The sequence below is a fragment of the Schistocerca gregaria genome, chromosome 10 (genome assembly GCF_023897955.1).
Source record: "Schistocerca gregaria isolate iqSchGreg1 chromosome 10, iqSchGreg1.2, whole genome shotgun sequence".
NCBI lineage: Eukaryota > Metazoa > Arthropoda > Insecta > Orthoptera > Acrididae > Schistocerca > Schistocerca gregaria.
In genome coordinates, this window is record NC_064929.1 from 157323153 (window position 1) to 157347475 (window position 24323).

General features: G+C 42.5%; 1 long non-coding RNA gene across 2 annotated transcripts in view; it reads right to left on the minus strand.

Annotated features, from left to right (window-relative positions):
- LOC126293662 (uncharacterized) overlaps positions 1-24323 on the minus strand; it is a 341044-nt gene that overhangs the window by 84843 nt on the left and 231878 nt on the right. For both annotated transcript variants that reach the window (XR_007552333.1, XR_007552332.1), the window contains exons 4-5: positions 21914-22311; positions 21714-21831 (exon numbers count right to left, since the gene is read on the minus strand). This is a non-coding gene — a long non-coding RNA (uncharacterized LOC126293662). The remainder of the gene's footprint in view (positions 1-21713; positions 21832-21913; positions 22312-24323) is intronic.

The window sequence follows — 24323 nt, forward strand, 5'->3', positions numbered from 1 at the left end:
TGTGATCTCAACCTTACGAAGGAAAAACATCCAAAGAAAGCCCATACAGCAAAACGTATGTTAGAAGAAAAAGTTTCTTGTTCTCTATCTGCAGCAGACATCAGAGGACAGAAGCATAACGTTTTCTCCGATAGTAAGAAATTTAGTGTGTATGGGAATGACAGTGGTTTGAAACCATGGATCGAGTCAGGACAGAAACGAAGAGCGTGCTGTAGCAACGAAGTGATGCAATGAATTCGTCATGCTGTAGGGAGCAATGTGTTCTAAAGGAGTGGGAAGAATTAAGATTTCGAATGTTGTTCTTTTGGATTTGCAGCTATTGCATATTTTGCGTGCTTGCAGTTACACTTATTGAATATGGGGTCTCTTTTATGCAAAGACACATATCTCTTGTTACCTGAACGTGTCCCAGAGCTCTGTGCCATCAGTGGGTTATGTCTATTGAAAACCGTAACAAGTGAACATATTTTAGGTTGTAACTGATCCAGTAAAGGGACCTAAAAACAGTTTGTTCTCGCCGTGATTTTACATTACACAGTTTTACAGCAGCATCTGTATGGTGTGAAAGAGAAAGTAAAAGTGGGCGAGAGCCAGTGGTAATGCGGGACAGAGTATGAGAACAACAACGAGCAAGAGAGAAATAGTAACTGCAGCAATGAGAAATTGAGATAGTAGCAGTAAGTGAGGAAGAGGGAGACAGTGACAAAGAGATAATGACGGGTAATTGGGTTGGATGACTGAATGAGGACGCTCAACTGCGAATGGATGCGACTTACACCGATGGAGTAGAGGATATGAGTTAAAATTAGGGGAGCTCGAGGGAATGAAAGGTGAGTTGCATGCTAAAACTGGAGCAAATATGTTCTCATGCCGATATGTTTGAGGAAATTTTTGAAAATGCTTTTCAGTCAGAATCTTTTGAATAAACCGGAACATACTTGCCCTTTTTCTACTTCGATAACAGCATTTTCCCAGCTGGTATATTTAATAACATATAAATCAGAAACTGACATTAGCTTGCTGTGTTTATGAAAGATAGGATTTTAACAGAGTGCAGCACTTTATCTTTGTTCGAGTAAATATTGTTTCCCTTTAAGTAACTGTATTATACTTGAAGGTTATCGTAATACTTACATCACTAATTCTTCCTCTGGTTATTTTGGTGAAAAAGTAGTAGTCAAAGTACGTATTGGTCGCGTTTTTATACCTGTCAACATTATGATGGCTGCTTACGCATACGGAAAGTTTTATATATTGCTCCAAAGGGGGCAGAAAAAACTCCAGGACATACTCTGAGGCAGCAGAACTTTCACCAAGGAAGCAAGGACGTCTGTAAATCACCAAGGAAGCAAGGACGTCTGTAAAAGCTATCTTAAGTTGAGATCCAATACCGACAATGGATTGACTGCAATTTTGCCGATGTTTCAAATTACATACCTTGTAAAAGAAATTCGACTAGTAGATCTTGTTCCCTTACGGCAATATGCGCAGCCCGTGCAATAACTGATAAATGCACAAACTACACATATGTTTTACATTACTGTGAGTTTTCGTTTTCCGTTGAGGTCTGTAACATCGAGATTTATTTTTGGTTTATTGCTAATTGCAGTTTGTGTTTAGCATCTGACAGAAATGCAGAATAGTCTGTAATAACTGTTTGTGAAACAAAAAGGGCAGCGAAACACGTTTAGGAGCCGAATGATGTACGAATTTTTATAGAAGCATATACTGTTGTTCTGCGACAGCGCCCGAAAATCTGTTCTTTCGTCTATAGGAATAAAGTTGAATTTGACACTTCTGATAGATACGAACGCAAATGGAGCTACCGAATTCCGAGAACACAGAAGGCGCTTGCAACTGCTGGCATAACGGTCCCTACGCAGAGCGTGATAAACGGGACAAAATGGCTCCGTAGCGCGCCGCGACTGCTATGACGGCGTTGGCAGTATCGATCGCCCCAGCAGTCGACCGGCGACCAACGATGTCGGCGGGAGGTCGGAGGAGGTGGGGGAAGCCCCCAGGGGTGGGGGTAGGGGAAGGCGGCAGATGGCGCCGGTTTATGCCTGGCGCCCAACGTGTAAAAGGGGCTACCAACACGGCCACTTCAAAGGGAGAATCGTGGTGCCGGAAAAAAAGAGTATAATCAGAATACACGTTTATGTAGATGGGAACAACATTGTGCTTGCGTATGAAAGAACAACTACACTACTGACCATTAAAATTGTTACACCAAGAAGAAATGCAGATGATAAACGGGTATTCATTGGACAAATATATTATACTAGAACTGACATGTGATTACATTTTCAAGCAGTTTGGGTGCATAGATCCTGAGAATCAGTACCCACAACAACCACCTCTGGCCGTAATAACGGCCTTGATACGCCTGGGAAAGAGTCAAACAGAGTTTGGATGGCGTCTACAGGTACAGCTGCCCATGCAGCTTCAACACGATACCACAGTTCATCAAGAGTAGTGACTGGCGTATTGTGACGAGCCAGTTGCTCGGCCACCATTGACCAGACGTTTTCATTTGGTGAGAGATCTGGAGAAATCCCTGGGCAGAGCAGCAGTCGAACATTTTCTGTATCCAGAAAGGCCCGTGCAGGACCTGCAACATGCGGTCGCGCATTATCCTGCTGAAATGTAGGGTTTCGCAGGAATCGAATGAAGGGTAGAGCCACGGGTCGTAAACACATCTGAAATGTAACTTCCACTGTTCAAGGTGCCATCAATGCCGAGACGTGTAACCAATGGCATCCCCCATACCATCACGCCGGGTGACACACCAGTAAGCCGATGACGAACACCCACTTCCAATGTGCGTTCACCGCGATGTCGCCAACACGGATGCGATCATCATGATGCTGTAAACAGAACCTGGATTCATCCGAAAAAGTGATGTTTTGCCATTCGTGGACCCAGGTTCGACGTTGAGTACACCATCGCAGGCGCTCCTGTCTACGATGCAGCATCAAGGGTAACCGCAGCCATGGTCTCCGTGCTGAAAGTCCATGCTGCTCCAAACGTCGTCGAACTGTTCGTGCAGATGGTTGTTGTCTTGCAAATGTCCCCACCTGTTGACTCAGGGATCGAGACCTGTTACAGCCATGCGGATAAGATGCCTGACATCTCGACTGTTAGTGATACGAGGCCGTTGGGATCCAGCACGGCGTTCCGTATTACCCTCCTGAACCCACCGGTTACATATTCTACTAACAGTCATTGGATCTCGACCAACGCGAGCAGCAGTGTCGCGACACGATAAACCGCAATCGCGATAGGCTACAATCGGACCTTTATCAAAGTCGGAAACGTGATGGTACGCATTTCTCCTCCATACACGAGGCATCACAACAACGTTTCACCAGGCAACGCCGGTCAACTGCTGTTTGTGTATGAGAAATCTGTTCGAAACTTTTCTCATGTCTGCTCGTTGTAGGTGTCGCCACCGGCGCCAGCCTCTTTTGAATGCTCTGAAAAGCTGATCATTAGCGTATCACAGCATCTTCTTCCTGTCGGTAAATTTCGCGCCTGTAGCACGTCATCTTCGCGGTGTAGCAATTTTAATGGCCATTAGTGTACTATGTAGAGATAAACATGGTATCAGTTAGCACTATAGAGCATGGGTACAATCAATGATGTTAACTTCTTACCGGTTAGGATATCTTTTGTAATGCCTGCCACTTGTTTCGAATAGCTACCACTCCACCCACTTGCATTACTTTATACTAATAGGAACAGTTTCATTAAATCTGTGTTTTCTAGTTAGTAATTCACTTATCTTTCTAACTTCCTACTCGCTGTTAGGCTTCTGGTTATCCTTTAACTGTGTTGGCTCCGAACGGAGATTTTTATTCCCAACTGGTTTGGATCGTGGATCATGTTCACACTTTATAATACCCCTTGGATTGCACTAGCTGGTGGAAACGAGGTGATCGGTTCAACGTCGTAGAACCGATAAGCTCGCTTATACCAGCTAGTGCAGTCCAAGGGATATTATAAAGTTTAACAAGTAACTGATTAGTCGTGACCTAGGACATCACTGGCTTTACAGTTCCACTCACAAACAGCCAAAGAAATGCAATCGTTGATGGGCTCTCTTCAACGTGATATTGTACGGCCTCTTCCAATTCAGGTGTGCAACGTGAAGCACCAAAGTCACGCCTGCTGACGGAAAGGTATCTTTTCCGAAGCCGAAAAGGATATGCGATGGTTCAAAAAATGGCTCAAAGCACTATGGTACTTAACATCTGAGGCCATCAGTCCCCTAGACCTGGAACTAATTAAACCTAAGTAATCTAAGGACATCACACACATCCAAGGCCGAAGCAGAATTCGAACCTGCCACCGTAGAGGTCGCGCGGTTCCAAACTGAAACGCCTAGAAACGCTCGGCCACACCGGCCGGAGCATATGCAATGGAGTCGGACGTTGAAGACAACGATTTTGATAAATGTAATGAGTAGCATTTCCACTACACCGTAAGCTTCGCCGAAGAGAAGGATCATATCAGTATTCTGGGAACGTGTTCCTCTAACACTCAGACGTGTTAATGGGGGCTCGAACCAAGTCAGAGAGGCAAGACAGATGTTAAATGCCATCAGCCGATACGACTGAAGTACCCTTCACTGTGACTACAGTCTTGCATACCGACCCAGCAAACGTCTTTAAACGACTGTAGCACGGAAACGGGGTTCCAACTCATAATATTATCTGACCAATCCCTCTACAAATCCTATAAATATTTCCGAACACACTATTTCTATCCAGCAATGCGAAGGTTTGTTCCTTGCACTTACAACCAAATCAGTGAAAGTGGAACCTAGGAAACTTAAGGAATATAATATCTATATTATTTTATATATCAAGTGAGCCCCAACACCTGTAGTTGGAGAGAAAACCACACAGACATGACGATAAAAAGTCAAAAGCAATGAAACTTTCCCAATATACCAAGTAACCAATTCCACAACTGTTGCCACAACCTACCCACAAACGGCAAGAATGTTCAATACATTCGCTTTTGAAGCAAATGTAATTACATTTACAAAAATATTCTTGTACTGGCAAATCTAGTGACGTGTAATAGACGAATCATTAGACTCTAGAAAAGAAAAAAGAAAAAAAAGGTCGAGGGAAGTGCTTACCATAATAAGAACATACAAAAACAGAAATATTTGCTTCTCTGGCATGAAGTATGTCCACGCCCGAGGCAGGATTCGAACCAGCGACCGTAGCATGCGCACGGTTCCGGACTGAAACGCCTAGAACTACTCGCCCACAGCGGCCGGCGAGTACAGAGGTTTTGAATTTGCATGTACGTCGTCTGTCCGTTGTAGTTTGCCTTGAAAATGGCGGGGTGTTCTCCCGCCGAAATATCGGCGGTCGCTTAAAGTGTTACTTGGCTGAGTTTCCCGAAGTTATTTGGAATTTCAAGACTTACTCAAGTGAGCTTCACAAATTGAGCAACTCAAAGCACTGTTCCACCTCTGCCTGTTGCGCAAGCCGTTATTCGGGGATTGGCATTGTCTAACAGTTATTGGGTGTCCTCCTCGGGGATATCGTGCCAAATACTGCCCATCTGGGTCGTTAGATCGTCGAAATCACGAGCTCATTTGGAGAGAGATCCTATGACCTTGGTGACCAGAGTAGAGTTTGGCAAGAACGACGATAAGGAGCAGACACTCCCGCCGAGTGCGGGCGGCCGTTATCTTGCTGAAATGTAAACCACCCAGGATGGCTTACCACGAAGAATGCGTAGAATATCGTCGATGAAACGACGTGCTGTAAGGGCGCCGCGAATGATTGATCAAGATGATCAAGATGATCAAGATGATCAAGATGATCAAGATGATCAAGATGATCAAGATGATCAAGATGATCAAGATGATCAAGATGATCAAGATGATCAAGATGATCAAGATGATCAAGATGATCAAGATGATCAAGATGATCAAGATGATCAAGATGATGTTTTTGGGTTTGTGGGGACGCTCGACTACGTGGTTATCAGTGTCCGTACAAATTCTCAATCTTTGCTCAGTCCAATCTATCACTTTCACGAATGAAGATAAAATTATGAGGACAACACAAACACCCAGTCATCTTGGGGCAGGTGAAAAATCACTGACCCCACCGGGATTCGAACCCGGGACCCCGTGCTCGGGAAGCGAGAACACGACCGCGAGACCACGAGCTGCAGACGACAACGAAACGGGTGCTATGAAAAGAAATACAACTCCAGACCATCACTCCTAGCTGTCGGGTCGTACGGCCGACAACACTCAGTTTGGATCCCACCTCCGTCTAGGGCGCCTCCAGACACATCTACGGTGGTAACGGAAGGATGATTAGGTTTAACGTCCAGTCGGCATCGAGGCAATTACAGACGGATGGTTTCAAGGATGAGGAAGAATTTCTGGCGTGCCCTCTTAAAGGAATCATCGCGTCAGTTACCTCGAGCGATTTATCGAAATCACGGAGAACCTACGAGGGGGCGACAATAAAGTAATGAGACTGATAAGAAAAAATGTTGCTTACCGTTTTAGTCAAATTTAGTGCTGTCTCCTTTAAAGTAGTTCCCTTCTGATTGCACACATTTTTTCCAGCGCTTCTGCCATTGATGGTATTACTGGAACTTATCTTCTGTAATATCATCCATGACCCTCGTCACAGCCTTTACATCATCATGCGTTGTTTGAAAACGGTGTGCCTTGAGCGCCGTCTTGACTCTTAGAAATAGAAAAGAGTCGTATGGAGCGATATCTGATGAAGAAGGTGGCTGTCTGTGGTAGTACTGAAATTTGTTTTGAGGTTAAAAATTGCTGTACTGACAAAGCAGTATGGGATGGCGCATTATCGTGATGCAGACTCTAATTATCAGCAATGTTGGCGCGGACACGAAGAACTCTTACGAAGTCTTTCTAAAATTTCTTTATAGTAAAATTGGTTAACTGTTTGTCCAGGAGGTACCCACTATTTATGAACAATTCACTTGGAATTAAAGAAGCACACAAGCATGCATTTCACTTTTGACCTTGGCATGCGAGATTTTTTTGGCCTGGGTGATCCTTTTGAACACCATTGCTAACTTTGGCGTTTTGTCTCTTTATCGTATTGAAAAAACCCAACTTTCATCACTAGTGATAAAACGGCTCAACAATTCTGGATTGATTTCCGTTTGCTCTAACAGATCGGCTGCCACATTTTTCCGTGTTTCTCGCTGTTGTGCTGTGAGATTTTTGGGGACCATTTGTACACAAATCTTTCTCATACCTAGATCCCTCAGTTATTATTAGACGAACCGTTCTGGATTGATGTTTCTATTCCTCTGCAATCATTTTCACGGATAATCTTCAATCAGATCGTACGAGTTCACGCACCCTGGCCAAGATGGCATCCGTCCGTGAGGTTGATGGTCGTCCACTGCTGCCTTTATCTTCAACATTCGTTCTGCCTTAACTTTTTATGCCAATGAAAAATTTGAGCTCTTGACATAACCTCCTCTCCAAAAGCCTTCTGAAGCTTATCGTAAGTTGTCGTCGAGTTTTCACCCAATTTGACGCAAAAAGAAATGGCATACCATTGCGCAATATTATGCGGTTCCATTTCCGAGACGAGAGACACAAACACGTGTTAACTTATTACAGCACAACTCCCGACTGAGCAGTTGCATCGATGTGCCGCTTGGACTAGAAGCAGCTTATAGACCAAGGTCAAAGATATTGTGCCTACGCAAGCCTGCAGGGTTGCCACATCTTGCAAAGTCAGTCAGTCTCATTACTTTATTGTTGCACCTCATAAACCTTTTCGAAGCAGGTCCCATCACTGATCACTGGGAACAATTCTACTCTAGTCAATGAGATTGGAGATACCACCGAGAACGGTGGGATAACAACCTGACGATCACCTGCCATCTGTGAGATAGCCCGGAGTGGTGGTCTGGGGAGGCATTTATTTTCATAGCAGGAGCCCTTTGATTGTCATCCGCGAAACCTTTGCAGCGCAGCGGTACGTAAACAATATTCTGTCCTTGTTGCCCTTCATGGGAAGCCACGCTGAGCTTACATTTCAGCAAGGTAATGCCCGCCCGCTGGTCTTCGTGTTTGCCACCCACTATCTTCACCAGCAGGGTCGCCGGATCTCTCCCCAATTGAGAATGTTGGAGCATTACAGGCAGGAACCTCCAATCAGCTCGTGATTTGAGACCATCCAAAGTGCCATTTGGACAGAATGTGGCACAGTTATCAGCGGGACTTCCAACAAAAGTCAACGGCAATCCGAGTCACTGCCTGCACAAGGGCCAGAGATGGCTCAACAAGTTTACTTGCTCAATTGGTGAAGCTCTATGAGCAAGTCGTCCAATTTTTGCGAAATTGTTATTTGTGTCCACATGTAGACTACGTCACGTCTATCGATTTCTGCCCCATTCAGATAATTCCCTCGTGGTGCGTGGTGTATATGCATCTAGAATAGCCCAACACACCCGATTAAGTAGAAGATTTCACTTCGCTGTTATTGATGGAGAGGAGTGTATCGTCCTATGAACCGGTAAGTGCGCGTGGTATGGCAGCTGCTGTTCGTAGTTGTGCAAATTTATTCAGAAGTACCTCTGGTGTTTCAGTTGACGACTGAAATCTACAAGAGAGCCTAAATAAAAATGCCACATACTAGTCAATAGAGCATCCTGGCAAGTTTCGATTCGTAAAACGCGCCGTGTTGTAGCTGCTGAGGCGTGACATAACACGTACACAAATCATTCGCTCCGTGTTGTCGCGTACAATTTGTTCGCGCCTGCAAGATAGGCAACCCAACGAACAGATTTGTAAGGCGTGCTGCTGTTACGCAGTCCTAGGCAAAACATATCAATGAACTTCAAGCACGTACTGACGTTTTTTGTGTCAGAAGCAGTGCTTACATAGAGTGTCTGTAATGTGAATTGAAATCTTTTAGAGACGCTTTGTCCAGAGATGTGTGTTTCCTATATGTACCGCAGACCATGGAGGTACTCTTTAACAATCGTGCATTATATTTTGCGGATTATTGCAGCAGTGACGGATTTCTATTTGACAAAGTACACAGCTTTTGCAGTGTGCTGAATGCGTTTGATAATGTAATACGGGAAATAATTTTGGGGTGTTTAAGAAAGTAGAAAAATAGGGACAGACTGCAGGGACTGACAACACATATCCATATCTACATACAGATTCTGCAAACCACCGAAGAGCATGGCGAAGGGTACTTAGCACTGTATCACATGTTAGGGTTTCACCCCGTTACAGTAGCGAGTATTCTCCACATGATGCTGGTTTTTTAAATCTTATAAGCTGGCGTTAGCGAGATAATTGACGTGTGTCATCGAACGTGTTCTAGTTCAGGGTTTCCCGTAATCATTTTCCTTGGGTCAAACAAACCTGTGCCATACATTCTGATCGTTTTATATGTTTGATATCGTCTGTCAGTCCTATCTGGTATGGGTCCCACAAACTTTAGCAGTATTCCAAGATGGGACGCATATACTTTACAGATTTGCTGCATTTTCCCAGTATCCTGCCAATGAATCGGAGTCTGCCACGTGCCTTACCTACGACGGAGCCCATATGCTCATTGCACTTCATATCCCCACAGATTGTTACCTTCAGATATTTGGATTCACGCATCTGGATGCTTTACATGAATGAGACGGATGGGCGCCTAACACAAGATACAGCGCCACTGATTCGGAATCGAGTATGACTAGGATGAGCAATGTCAGTTTATTTTGCTCTATACACATAGATTTGGCGCTCAAATGCGAAGAGTTACAAGTAGGTCTAAAACATATATATATGCTGGGACAACAGATTTCCTAGGACGTGCTTATACGTTACTGTTTTAGTTCAAAATGAAGTCATGTTAGAAGTTTGCCAGGTGCTAGCAGAACCCTCACATCGTGGATTCGCACAAACTGAAGCATATAGAAACTTCATTCCGGGAATGGAGAATCTCTACGAATTTTGCCTGTTATCGATATTGGTACAATCAAGATACTGGTCCTGGGAATTCCAGAACTTCCGAGAATGTTTTAAGTTTGAATCCACATGAAAAAGACCAGAAATATTTTTTGCCTGATCTAATTACAAATTAAGTTTTCGGCTTTCTTCCCCTCAGTTGTGTGATTCTAAGCCAAAGGGAAGTACCCTTTTAATGAGAGTTTGCGGATATCTAAGTATGTTACATTAATAGCTGACTTTGAAGCTTCACTTTTATTTTTACACCGGCAAGAGACTGTAGACTTAGTATGTGAGAACCTCAATATAAGTCTAACTTTCCGGAGAAAAAAACGTGTTTAACAGTCGGGTTTCGTTTTCTGCTATTGAGGTACGGGAACATTATAAAGTGAACAAAGTTAGGCGGAAAAAAATAAGATGAGAAAGTAACAACAAACACTGTCGAAACAAGCATAGTAAAATACACTACTGGCCATTAAAATTGCTACACCACGAAGAAATGCAGATGATAAACGGGAATTCATTGGACAAATAATATACTAGAACTTACATGTGATTACATTTTCACACAATTTGGGAGCATAGATCCTGAGAAATCAGTACTCAGAACAACCACCTCTGGACGTAATAACGGCCTTGGTACGCCTGGCCATTGAGTCAAACAGAGCTTAGATGGCGTGTAAAGGTACAGCTGCCCATGCGGCTTCAACACGATACTACAGTTCATCAAGAGTAGTGACTGGTGTATTGTGACAAGCCAGTTGCACGGCTACCATTGACCACACGTTTTCAGTTGGTGAGAGATCTGGAGGATGTGCTGGCCAGGGCAGCAGTCGAACATTTTCTGTATCCAGAAAGGCCCGTACAGGACCTGCAACATGCGGTCGTGCATTATCCTGCTGAAATGTAGGGTTTCGCAGGGATCAAATGAAGGGTAGAGCCACAGGCCGTAACACATCTGAATGTGACGCCCACTGTTCAAAGTGCCGTCAATGCGAACAAGAGGTGACCGAAACGTGTAACCAATGGCACCCCATACCATCACGCAGGGTGATACGCCAGTATGGCGATGACGAATACACGCTTCCAATGTGCGATCACCGCGTTGTCGCCAAACACGGATGCGACCATCATGATGCTGTAAACAGAACCTGGATTCGTCCGAAAAAATGGCGTTTGCCATTGGTGCACCGAGGTTCGTCGTCGAGTACACCATCGCGGGTGCTCCTGTCTGTGATGCAGCGTCCAGGATAACCGCAGCCGTGGTCTCCGAGCTGACAGTTCATGCTGCTGCAAACGTCGTCTAACTGTTCGTGCAGATGATTGTTGTCTTGGAAACTTCCCCGTTGGGATCCAGCACGGCGTTCCGTATTACCCTCCTGAACCCACCGATTCCGTATTCTGCTAACAGTCATTGTATCTCGACCAACGAGAGCAGCAAGGTCGCGATACGATAAACCGCAATCGCGATAGGCTACAATCCGACCTTTATCAGAGTCGGAAACGTGGTGGTACGCATTTCTCCTCCTTACACGAGGCATCACAACAATATTTCAGCAGACAACTCCAGTCAACTGCTGTTTGTGTATGAGAAATCGGTTTGAAACTTCTCTCGTGTCAGCACGTTGTAGGTGTCGCCACCGGCACCAACCTTGTGTGAATGCTCTGAAAAGCTAATCATTTGCATATCACAGCATCTTTTTCCTGTCGGTTAAATTTCGCGTCTGTAGCACGTCATCTCAATTGTATAGCAGTTTATAGGCCAGTAGCGTATCGAGACTTGAGAGACATGCTGTTCTGATTATGTTTGTGGATGGGTATGCACCATAATTTTTCTACACTTGTTTGAACGATGTTTCCTGTTACTTTCTTTTTCGTAGAAATTATTCCACTGCAACAAGTTTTTCGATATTGCTCGGATAACCACTGCGGAATGGCCTTGGTGGCTGAAGGTGGTCATGTTACTGGAAAATAAGAAGTGCAGACGGTGCTGTTATTTGATTCCCAGTAATTACCACAATTACGGAACCTGCCCCATCATATTCCACGTGCTGGTCAGGAAATTAGAGTTAATTGTGTTTAGAGTCAGACGCTAATTATTGCTGCAGGCGCTGCTCGTCACTGCATTTCGTAAAAAGCTGTCTAACGATGTCACATTTATACTCCGGCTCATTGCTCGATTTTAGCCGGGAGCAAAATAGACCAGTTTGAAGAGGCTTTGGAATGCAACCCGAGCAAATCGTTGCGCCATTTAGATCTCCGGACTACCACGTCCTTGACAAGAGTAATTATCCTATCATCAAAAGCACCGTAATTACAGTCATAAACGTACAATCTTGCATTTTCTAGCCTGAATTAACCACACGTCGTCTTGTTTGTTGTTATGGCATAAAAAGCAGACTAGCACATTCCAAGAAGGCATTACTGGCCGAGAGAAGTCTATTGGTATCACGCATAAGCGTTAACCTCAGGAAGGACTTTATGAGTTAGTTAGTTGCGTGCTCCACTGATCAATCCCATGGTGCGGTAGCCGTTATTATGTGGAATGTGTCAAGTGCACAAGAAATGCACATATGAAGCAAAATTTTTTAATATATGTACTATATTTATAGATTTATTTATTTCTATTCAAGAATTCATCTGTGGTATAGGAGTTGCCAAGGAGATTTCAATTTATTTTTGAAGCTATTACTGCTGTCTGTCAAAGACCTTATATTTCATCTGGTTATTTTTCGAAAACTTTTATAGCAGCATATTTTACCCCTTTCTGTGCCTAAGATAGGTTGAGCAAAGGATAGAGTAAGTCTTTCTTATTTCTGGTATTATAATCATATCACTGTTTTTAAACTGGTCCATGTTGTTGAGAAAAAATTTCATTAGTGAGTCTGTTATAAGAACTCCCAATATTTTAAAAAGATGCCTACAAGATGTGCAACTATGAACCCCACACATTATTCTAACCACTTTCTTCTGAGCTGTGAATACTTTTTTTCTAAATGTTGAGTTACCCCAAAATATTATTCTGTAAGACATCAGACAGTGAAAGTATGCAATGTATGTTAGCTTACTAATTTCTATATCCTCAAAATTAGCAATTACTCTGATCGCAAAAGTTGCTGAACCTAGTCGCTTTAGGAGATCCAAAATATGAATTTTCCAATTAAGATTCTCATCTATATATACACCCAAAAACTTAGTATGCTCTACCCTCTCTACCGACTTCTGTTGATGTGTTATATTTATTAAAGGAACTGTACTTTTTCCAGCAGAAAATTGGATGTACTGTGTTTTTTCAAAGTTTACAGCAAGCCCATTTGCAGCGAACCAATTAATGACTTTTCGAAAGACCTTATTTGCATCATTTTCAATTGGACTTTCTTTTACTGGATTGTGTCATCAGCAAACAGTGTCAGTTCAGCTTCCTGTTTCAGATAGGGAGGGAGGGCGTTCATATATATCAAGAACAGAAGGGGACCCATGATTGAACCTTGTGGAATACCTAATGTAATTTCCCCCGAGTGAGATGAAATGGCAAACTGAAATCAGTTGACCCATATAAGGAAACTTTTTGCTTCCTGTTCTGTAGGTCTGACTTAAACCTCTCATATTCTGTGCCATTTATACTGCATAATTATAATTTCTGTAACATAATGTCATGGTTCACACAATCAAATGCTTTAGACAAGTTACAAAATTCCTATTGGTGACATTACTATTTAAAGACTTATGTGGACAGTGAAACTGTATATTGCTGTGTCAGTAGAACAGCATTTTTAAAACCGCACTGTGATTTACTAAGTATCTCATTACTGTTGAGATGGCTAACCACTCTTGAGTACATTACTTTCTCGAAGATTTTTAAGAACGCTGTAAGCAAGGATACTGGCCTACAATTATTGACACCACTGGTGTCCCCCTTTTTTGTAGAGAATTCTGACAATGGCATATTTTAACCTGTCTGGAAAAATATCTGAGGTAGTAAACATGCACAGTTAAAGTACAAAATTCTGTTGTAGCGTATCAGACAAAGTCCGGTATTACAATATCGAGGTTTCTTTGCCAGAATTTGATGGTGTAACAAGGAACTTTGTCGAAGTTAGGCATTGCTCAAATTTTCTTTCATCAAATCTAGCGCCTCGCCTTGGGTTTGATCAAAGAAATCACTGGGAACTCTAGCATCGCTGCAGCTTTCAAATATCTAATGTTTGTCAACATGGCTTCGAAATTTACACGGTGCATCGCAGCTACAGCAAATTCGTATAAATTTCGTAAGCAGATGAAACGCTGTATACTTGCGGCATCCCTTATACAAAAATAGAACAAGAAGCGAGAGCTATAAAAAATTGCTAAGGCCATTAGTTATGGTTAAGATGTATCCCTGATTATATAAAGGAGAAATCTACAAAATTTTTGGTCATATGTCAAAGCGGTAGGTGGATAAAAATGTCCAGATACTCTGTGACCAAAATGGAACTGAAACAGAGGATGACAGAGTAAATGCCGAAATGCTAAACGTCTTTTTGGAAAGCTGTTTCACAGCGGAAGACAGCACTGTAGTTCCTTCTCTACATTGTCGCGCAGATGACAAAATGGTAGATATCTAAATAGGTGACAAGAGGGATAGAAAAACAAAATCGCTCAAAAGAGGAGAAGCCGATGGGACACCAGTTCGATTTTACACAGAGTACGCGCAGGAACTTGCCCCGTTCTTGAAGCGGTGTACCGTAGGTCTCTAGAAGAGCGTAGCGTTCCAAAGGATTGAAAAAGGGCACAGGTCATCCCCGTTTACAAGAAGGGACGTCGAACAGATGTGCAGAACTATAGACCTGTATCTATAACTTCGATCAGTTGTAGAATTTAGGAACACGTATTATGTTCGAGTACAATGATTTATCTGGAGACTAGAAATCTACTCTGTAGGAATCAGTATGGGTTTCGATAAAGACGGTCGTGTGAAACCCAGCTCGCGCTATTCGTCGACGAGACTGAGAGGGCCATAGACACGGGTTCCCAGGTAGATGCCGTGTTTCTTGACTTCCGCAAGGCGTTTGACACAGTTCCCCACGTGGTTTAATGAACAAAGTAAGGGCATATGGACTATCATACCAATTGTGTGACTGGATTGAAGAGTTCCTAGATAACAGAACGCACCAGGTCATTCTCAATGGAGAGAAGTCTTCTGCAGTAAGAGTGATTTCCGGTGTGCCGCAGGGGAGTGTCGCAGGACCGTTGCTATTTACAATATATATAATTGACCTTGTGGATAACATCGGAAGTTCACCGAGGCTTTACGCGGATGATACTGTAGTATATCAAGAGGTTGTAACAATGGAAAAATGTACTAAAATGCAGGAGGATCTGCAACGAATTGACGCATGGTGCAGGGAATGGCAATCGAATCTCAATGTAGACAAATGTAATGTGCTGCGAATACACAGAAAGAAAGAGCCTTTACCATTTAGCTACAATATAGGAGATCAGCAACTGGAAGCAGTTAATTCCATAAATTATCTGGGAGTAGGCATTAGGAGTGATTTAAAATGCAATGACCACAAAGTTGATTGTTGGTAATGCAGACGCCAGAGTGAGATTCATTGGAAGAATCCTAAGGAAATGCAATCCGAAAACAAAGTAGATTACAGTACACTTGTTCACCCACTGCTTAAATACTGCTCACTGATGTGGTATCCGTACCAGATAGGGTGGATAGAAGAGAGAGAGAGAAAAGATCCAACGGAGAGCAGCGTGCTTCGTTACAGGATCATTTAGTAATTGCGAAAGCATTGTGGAGATTATAAACTCCAGTAGAATACTCTGAAGGAGAGACGCTCAGTAGCTCGGTACGGGATTTTGTTAAAGTTTCGAGAACATACCTTCACCGAGATGTCAAGTAGTATATTGCTCCCTCCTACGTATATCTCGCGAAGAGCCCATGAGGAAAAAATCAGAGAGATTAAAGGCTATACAGAGACATACCGACAGTCTTTCTTTCCACGAACCATACGAGATTGAAATAAAAGGGAGAACCGATAGAGGTTCTCAAGGTACCCTCCGCCACACACAGTCAGGTGGCTTTAGTGTAGATGTAAATTTGCAGAAATAATATTTGGTTGATTGGTTGGGAAGAGGGATCAAACAGCCAGGTCATCGGTCCCATTCGATCAGGGAAGGAAGTCGGCCGTGACTTTCAAAGGAACCATCCGAGCATTCGCCTGAAGCAACCGAGGGAAATCACGGAAAACCTAAACCTGGGTGTCCGGACGCGGGTTTGAACCGTCGTCCTCCCGAATGCGAGTCCAGTGTGCTAACCACTGCGCCATCTCGCTCAGTAGAAATACTATTTTTTAAGGGCAGTAGGATGTTTGGCTTCAGATACTCCTCATCCACTGCTTTATAAACAGCTTCACAACCTTCTTTCATTCTTTTCGTAGCCGGCCGCTGTGGCCGAGTGGTTCTAGGCACTTCAGTCCGCAACCGCGCTGCTGCTGCTACGGTCGCTGATTTGAATCCTGCCTCGGTCATGGATGTGTGTGGTGTCCTTAGGTTAGTTAGGTTTAAATAGTTCTAAGTCTAGGGGACTGATGACCTCAGATGTTAAGCCCATAGTGCTTAGAGTCATTTGAAGCATCTTTTCGTAAATGTGTACCGCATTTTTCGAGTGCTGTACTATAAACTAGCTTTCTCCTGTTGCAAGAAATCGCAGTGTTATCTTTAAGTCCCTTTTGCTGATACAGCATTTCTGCGAGGAGTGTTCCACATCGTAGTATGAGGCGTGACTTTCCTAAACACACACTGAAATATAATCTCATCCATTCGCAAGTAATTTTCATACAACTTTACATCCTCCGCTCGCAGCTCCTGTATTAGATTTTGTAGAGTACCTTTAGCATCCCGCAGTAACCCACAGCTTCACTGAAGTACAACTCCTTTTTCTTCTTCACCCCTTTCAAAATGTAAATGCAATGCAGTTGTGGTACACGCAACTGGAGAGCACAGTACAGTTGAAGGTTTTCGTCTGCCATTCTGAAGAAACACGTCAAAGATATTTGTCAAAGAAAATTTCCTAGTGTAATACTGGTCTAAGCGAAAACTTTGGAAGGAGAGAATCGTAGCATTTCAGATATGGTGCAACACATGGAAATTCAAAATTAGATTGGACTGATTAGGTAAGGAATAAAGTCCTCCTCAGGTTGCCGGAAAAAGGAACATATGGAAAACACTGACAGAGCGATCAGGATGATACGACGTGTCTCAAGGCATCTGACGTTTATTATACCGTCAAGTGACCATATATATATCAGTATGTGACCAATTTCAACTTGATAAATCTAACCACCCCTGGGAGAAAGGTTTAAGTCTGACAGTGGCTGACAGAAGGAAACATAACGAGAAAGATGGATCTGAAGATGACCAATAAAATCGAAGGCGGTAATTTAATAAAATACTTGTGATCATAGACTGCTTTGCTTTTCACCTAACGTCGAACTCTGGATCGCTGTTATGTTCAATGCGACCATGACACTTCATTAACGTTTCATTTTTTCTCTTTGTGAATTATACTAGTAGCTTTATGTTGAATTCTTGATGTAGGCTAAGCTTATCTGTAATCAATATGAGGTAAAATATGCTGAATGTACGGTCAGATAAAAGCAAGTGCCTGATGGCCCTAATCTTCCAAAATTAAATGCATCAAAAAGTAAACAAAAATAAATGAATATTCCACGTTATGCTATGTCTATAGTAGTAGCTGTTTTATACATCAGTGTTCGTTAAGTATCGTAGTGCACTTTCTCTCCGTTTTTGAGCTATGGGTGTTTTGGGTTGTGGATGGGTCTACAAACAGTGCTGCTGAAGCAAAGCGCATTATTGGCATGCAACTTGTTAATTTATAACAACTGAGAATTACTGTCGGATTTTCGAAACATATGCACTGTCACTAGGGCAGCGAGCGTAAATCAAATAGTGAACGGGGATTTAATTTCTCCGGTTTTATACGTCGGTATTTCTTTTTTTTTATCTTGTTGGTACTTTTGTTCCTCATACATGCTCGCATTTTCAGCTGTTTTGAGTATTTAGTCTAGGAGGTTAGAAGTGTTTCCGAGAGCAAGGCGAATTTTTTTACTTTCGAAGAAAGATGGATCAAAATATTTGCGTAACATTTTGACTGAAAAATGGAGTAAAGTGCAACACCGCATTCGATATGTTGACTGTGGCTTTTGGTGAATCAACTATGAGTAAAAAAAAGAGTTTACGAGTGATATTAATGTTTCGAAGAGGGTAAGAAGTTGTGGATTACGACGACCCGCAATGCCATAGCACATGAATTATTGACGATAATAGGGGACGACTATAACTTTGTTCTGAAAAATTGCCCAATCACCATCAGAGAGGTTGCTGCCGATGTTGGCACATTCTTTGGCTCATGCCAAGCAATTTTTCTAAAGTTCTGCATATGAAATGTGTAGCAGCAAAGTTGGTTCCGAATTTGTTGAATTTCGACCAGAAACGACGTCACGTAGAGAGCGGTCAGGAACTGCTCAATGAAGTGGGTGACAATCTGAGCAGTTCTCTTAGGCTGTTCGCAGATGATGCTGTAATTTACCGTCTAGTAAGGTCATCCGAAGACCAGTATCAGTTGCAGACTGATTTAGAAAAGATTGCTGTATGGTGTGGCAGGTGGCAGTTGACGCTAAATAACGGAAAGTGTGAGGTGATCCACATGAGTTACAAAAGAAATCCGTTGGAATTAGATTACTCGATAAATATATCAAAGCTGTCAATTCAACTAAGTACCTGGGTGTTAAAATTACGAACAACTTCAGTTGGAAAGACCACATAGATAATATTGTGGGGAAGGCGAGCCAAATGTTGCGTTTCATTGGCAGGACACTTATAAGATGCAACAAGTCCACTAAAGCGACAGCTTACACTACAAAGTTCGTCCTCTGTTAGAATATTGCTGCGTGGTGTGGGATCCTTACCAGGTGGGATTGACGAAGGACATCGAAAGGGTGCAAAAAAGCGCAGCTCGTTTTGTATTATCGCGTTATAGGGGGGAGAGTGTGGCAGATATGATACGCGAGTTGGGATGGAAGTCATTACAGCAAAGACGTTTTTCGTCGCGGCGAGATCTTTTTACGAAATTTCAGTCACCAACTTTCTCTTCCGCATGCAAAAATATTTTGTTGAGCCCAACCTACATAGGTAGCAATGATCATCAAAGTGAAATAAGAGAAATCAGAGCTCGAACAGAAAGGTTTAGGTGTTCGTTTTTCCCGCGTGCTCTTCGGGGCTGAAATGGTAGAGAGATTGTATGATTGTGGTTCGATGAACCCTCTGCCGAGCACTTAAACGTGAATTGCAGAGTAATCAGGTAGATGCAGAAGTCTACGACGATCCAGAATTTCTGAAAAAGGCTATTACAGGTGACAAAACTTCGAATACGGGTATGACGTCAGAAATCAAGGCTCAATCGCCCAATGGGAATTGCCTGAAGAGCCTAGACCGAAAAAAGTTCGTGAAGTTGGATCACATGTAAAGGATCTCACTTATCTCCGATTACAGTTGCATCGTGCATCACGTGTTCCTGTCTTGCGGCCATACGGTCACTTATGAATATTACCTGTTAGGCGCCGTTTGCGTGAAGCACCCCCAAAGGAAACGACGTGAACTGGCAAAACCAGTAGCGGAAATTACACGATAATTCTCTGCTCGCACCTCAATGCTTGCTTACGAGTTTCTGGGGGAAAAAGAATAAAACGGTTACGTTGCCACAGGCACCGTATTGGTCGGACATAGCCCCCTGCGAATTCTTTCTGTACCGGGCCTGAAAATCGCGAAAGAACGTCGTTTTGCCACCACAGTTAAGATAAAAAACGGAATCGCTTAAGGAGCTCGACAGCATAACGAAACACGAGATTGGTTAAAGCACTGGCACACTGAATTAAATCTTGATTACTCTGAAGCGGACGAAGGTGATGAAAGAATAAAGATTCTTTAAGAAAAAGAATTACTTCATCATAGCTCATATATGAAAGAACTGTCGAGCAATCAGCAATCTCGTCCATCCGAGATGCTGAGAAGAATTTACAAAAAAGGGGATGCCGGAACAGGGAAAACTCCATCCTCCCGAATATCGAATATGCCTGCTCAGATTTTTCGAGCGTCTTGCAGTTTGTTTCCATTCCACCAAATCTCTATACTTCAACTGCTTTCTCTATGAAATAACTGTTGTTGTGGTAATAAAATTGGGGCCGTAAGGTAGGTTTCTTACCACTCAAGTGTAAATGAATTCACGCATCTATTTGAACCCCAACACCTACCCCCCCCCCCCCCCCCCAAATAAAATAAAAAATAAATATAAAAAATGCTTGTTGTGCCAGATTGATCTGTATAGCAAGCCCGATGTCTAGGTTAAACTGAAAGGCGACATTTTGATGAGTTGGCGAAGCCAACGACTGAATGCCAAATAAAGGCTGTGGTACGATTGGTCTGTAGCGTAACTTAATCTTTATGTAAAACTCTTTTCGTCATTACGACTAAAACTGCGGAAGTAAGTCAGAAAACGCATGTAACATCATATGCAAGTCACCGACGAGTATTTTCATGTGGATTATGTGCATACATCATACAGCAACACCGAAATATGCAACGAGGTTCAACTACGTAACTTTTACCTACTACTACGAGTAGGTAATGTAATGTAACGTAGTGAAATTTTCTTAAGTCACACTAAACAGCAAGAATTCTACGCCCTTCCTTTTCACAATATGAAACGACTAACGTTTATGTCGTTTCTTCAGTCAAGTCCAACGGACAAAAGTATTTTATAGCACTACTAACCACTTATTCCAGCATTATGGACACCAGTTTATGTAGTCTATGAGCAAGAAATGGTGTAGAATACGGCATACTACAAAAAAGTAATTAATCAACTACTTATAACGTCTGTTACGACGATCTACAGTTTCCGGTATTGGGGAAAAAAATCAGTTTATAATCTTGCTTATTGAGTTAGTCTGTGCCGTTATAATCTCGTTCACGGACTGACAATGACTCAAATAACAATACGGACGTAACACGGTTAACGCGGCGTGAAAATGGACGATCACCCAGAGATCAATAACGCGCCGAGTTACACTGTCCCGCATAAATCTCCCCGTACTGCCGAATAAGTCTAATGTTTTTGTAGATTCTACCTCATATCAACACCATAAGCAATTAAAATTACAATATATAGCGTTCATATTTTACTCCAATTCGCGTCAAGGCAACACGTGATTGCTACTGCTGTATTGTTTTAATGGCGTAAATTGTTGGAGGCTTTGTCTCTGCTAATCATGTTCTAATGAGGATTTGCACAGCACATATTTGGACATGAAGGGTACAAATTTCTCCATGTTGCCAGAGTAAGAAATTTAATGTCTTATATGGCAGCTGACGGTGTTGATCGAAATCCTAACGAATAGCAGTACATGGGCAAATTTACATTTACAATTAGTAAAGTCAACAGCCAGCATAAAATATTTCTGTAAGCGAAAATGTTACTTATGACACACACACGAAACGCTGCAGGAACAATATTGCAAGATTTCAAAATGAAAAGAAACTAGAGAGAAAATAGAGGCACGAAAATTGTGGATTGCCTGTCAGATTAAGAGTAATTGTTAGTCAAGAAACTAATACAAGCAGTATTTAAAAATAATGAAATTATGTGTCTAACCTTCCACAGCGTCAGACGTGCCGGTTTTTGGGATGCGTTGCGCTATGCCCACATCGCATCTGCTGTCAAAATCACTCATCGCTTTCATCTCGACTGTTAGTTTCTCACTGTATTGTCACTGAAGCGCAAAGAACATACATATCAGCGTAGCAACAAGAATTTCACACGATACGTTGTCACATTGTTTTCCACCGACTCACAGATTCCGTGCACTGGAACCGCGTCATCATTCTCTCTTCGTGCGCGAAGCAGCCCACCGAATCACATTTTAAATTTCTGTCCTCTGCTCGTAGCCGTTCGATGCTCCGCATTTGTTGTTTTTTTCCGATCCGGCGCGACGGACAAACCGCCCTGGCCAGCGAAAACTGTTCCATGTTTGGGCAAGCAACGCCTCTGCCATATCTGACGGCGGCGGCGGAGGTGCTGCCATCTGTTGCCGCGCGCTGGAAGCGGCGGGGCCGCGAAGCAACGAACTGGCCACTTCTGCGGGAGACAGCCAATGCCGCGAATTCTATCTCCGCCGACGCGCGCGTGCGTGACCCAGTTTGCATTAATTTCGCCGTGCCCGGACGTACAAATGGCCGCTTCTCGTCGGTCCCTGCAAACAAGTCACGAAAACGAGAAAAAAAATTAGCCTCACGCAAAGTACGTTTTCGCATAAGCTGATTTAACAGTTATTAAGGGAAAACCATAACCACCAGCTCAGCAGTAAAACTCATTAAAAAGCTGCGTGTGCGTTAACCGAGTGGTACAGTAAATCAAGCTACAAACAAAACCCTTTTAGATTTGAAAACTCTTTACACATGATAATTTTTCCTTCAGGTTTCTCGTCGAGAACAGCTATTAGGCATAATAAAGTACTTTGTGTCAATTTTTAAACAGTATCAACGCGAAAAACATTTGACTAGTTATATTAAGTAACCTATGCAGTTTTTTGACAAAATTAACATGTACGAAAGACATGGGCTTTTGCACTGTTGGTGCAGTTGTTGTGGTCTTCAGTCCTGAGACTGGTTTGATGCACCTCTCCATGCTACTCTATCCTGTGCAAGCTTCTTCATCTCCCAGTACCTACTGCAGCCAACATCCTTCTGAATCTGCTTAGTGTATTCATCTATTGGTCTCGCTCTACGATTTTTACCCTCCACGCTGCCCTCCAATACTAAATTGGTGATCCCTTGATGTCTCAGAACATGTCCTACCACCCGATCCCTTCTTCTAGTCAAGTTGTGCCACAAACTCCTCTTCTCCCCAATTCTATTCAATACCTCCTCATTAGTTATGTGATCTACCCATCTAATCTTCAGCATTCTTCTGTAGAACCACATTTCGAAAGCTTCTATTCTCTTCTTGTCTAAACTATTTATCGTCCATGTTTCACTTCCATACATGGCTACACTCCATACAAATATTTTCAGAAACGACTTCCTGACACTTAAATCAATACTCGATGTTAACAAATTTCTCTTCTTCAGAAACGCTTTCCTTGCCATTGCCACTCTACATTTTATATCCTCTCTACTTCGACCATCGTCATTTATTTTGCTCCCCAAATAGCAAAACTCCTTTCCTACCTTAAGTGTCTTATTTCCTTATCTAATTCCCTCAGCATGACCCGATTTAATTCGACTACATTCCATTATCCTCGTTTTGCTTTTGTTGATGTTCATCTTATACCCTCCTTTCAAGACACTGTCCATTCCGTTCAACTGCTCTTTCAATTCCGTTGCTGTCTCTGACAGAATTACAATGTCATCGGCGAACTTCAAAGTTTTTATTTCTTCTCCGTGGATTTTAATACCTGCTCCGAACTTTTCTTTTGTTTCCTTTATTGCTTGCTCAATATACAGGTTGAATAACATCGGGTATAGGCTACAACCGTGTCTCACTTCCATCCCAACCACTACTTCCCTTTCATGCCCCTCGACTCTTATAAATGCCATCTGGTATCTGTACAAATTGTAAATAGCCTTTCGCTCCCTGTATTTTACCCCTGCCACCTTCAGGATTTGAAAGACAGTTGTTTTAAACAAAATTTTCGACATGGGTTATTAATGAGAAGCAAACGCAGGGCCTAAAGTGATTTCTATCATTCCTACCAAAAGAAGAAATCATACAGAACCTCTACACTGACACATACAATTGCCCACTGAGTGCCATGGATGAAGCATGTGTGGGGTACAATTCCAAAGAGAAAGGAAAATGGTCATAATTTGTTTGATTTTTGTCTATATCAACAACAAAGTTTGAGTTAAGCAATGATTTATGATTATTAATAAATATTGAGAAATCCCACATGTTTACCAAATAATTTTAACTTAACGTCAAGTAATCTTATTACGATTGTCTACAGAAGGTCCCGAGTTCGAGTCTCGGTCCGGCACACAGTTCTAATCTGCCAGGAAGTTTCACGATTGTCTACAGTCTATCGGCATTCTTCCTTCTACATTTATTTTAACGAAAAATGAGAAGAAAGCAAGAATTTCAGCATAACATTAAGCCCTGATATGTATTTTCTACATTCTGAAAGGTTTAATGTTTTGGACGTGTGGTGTTTCTCAATATTTCTATTAATTTATTTTGATGATAACCGGTTTGAGTCAGTTTTTA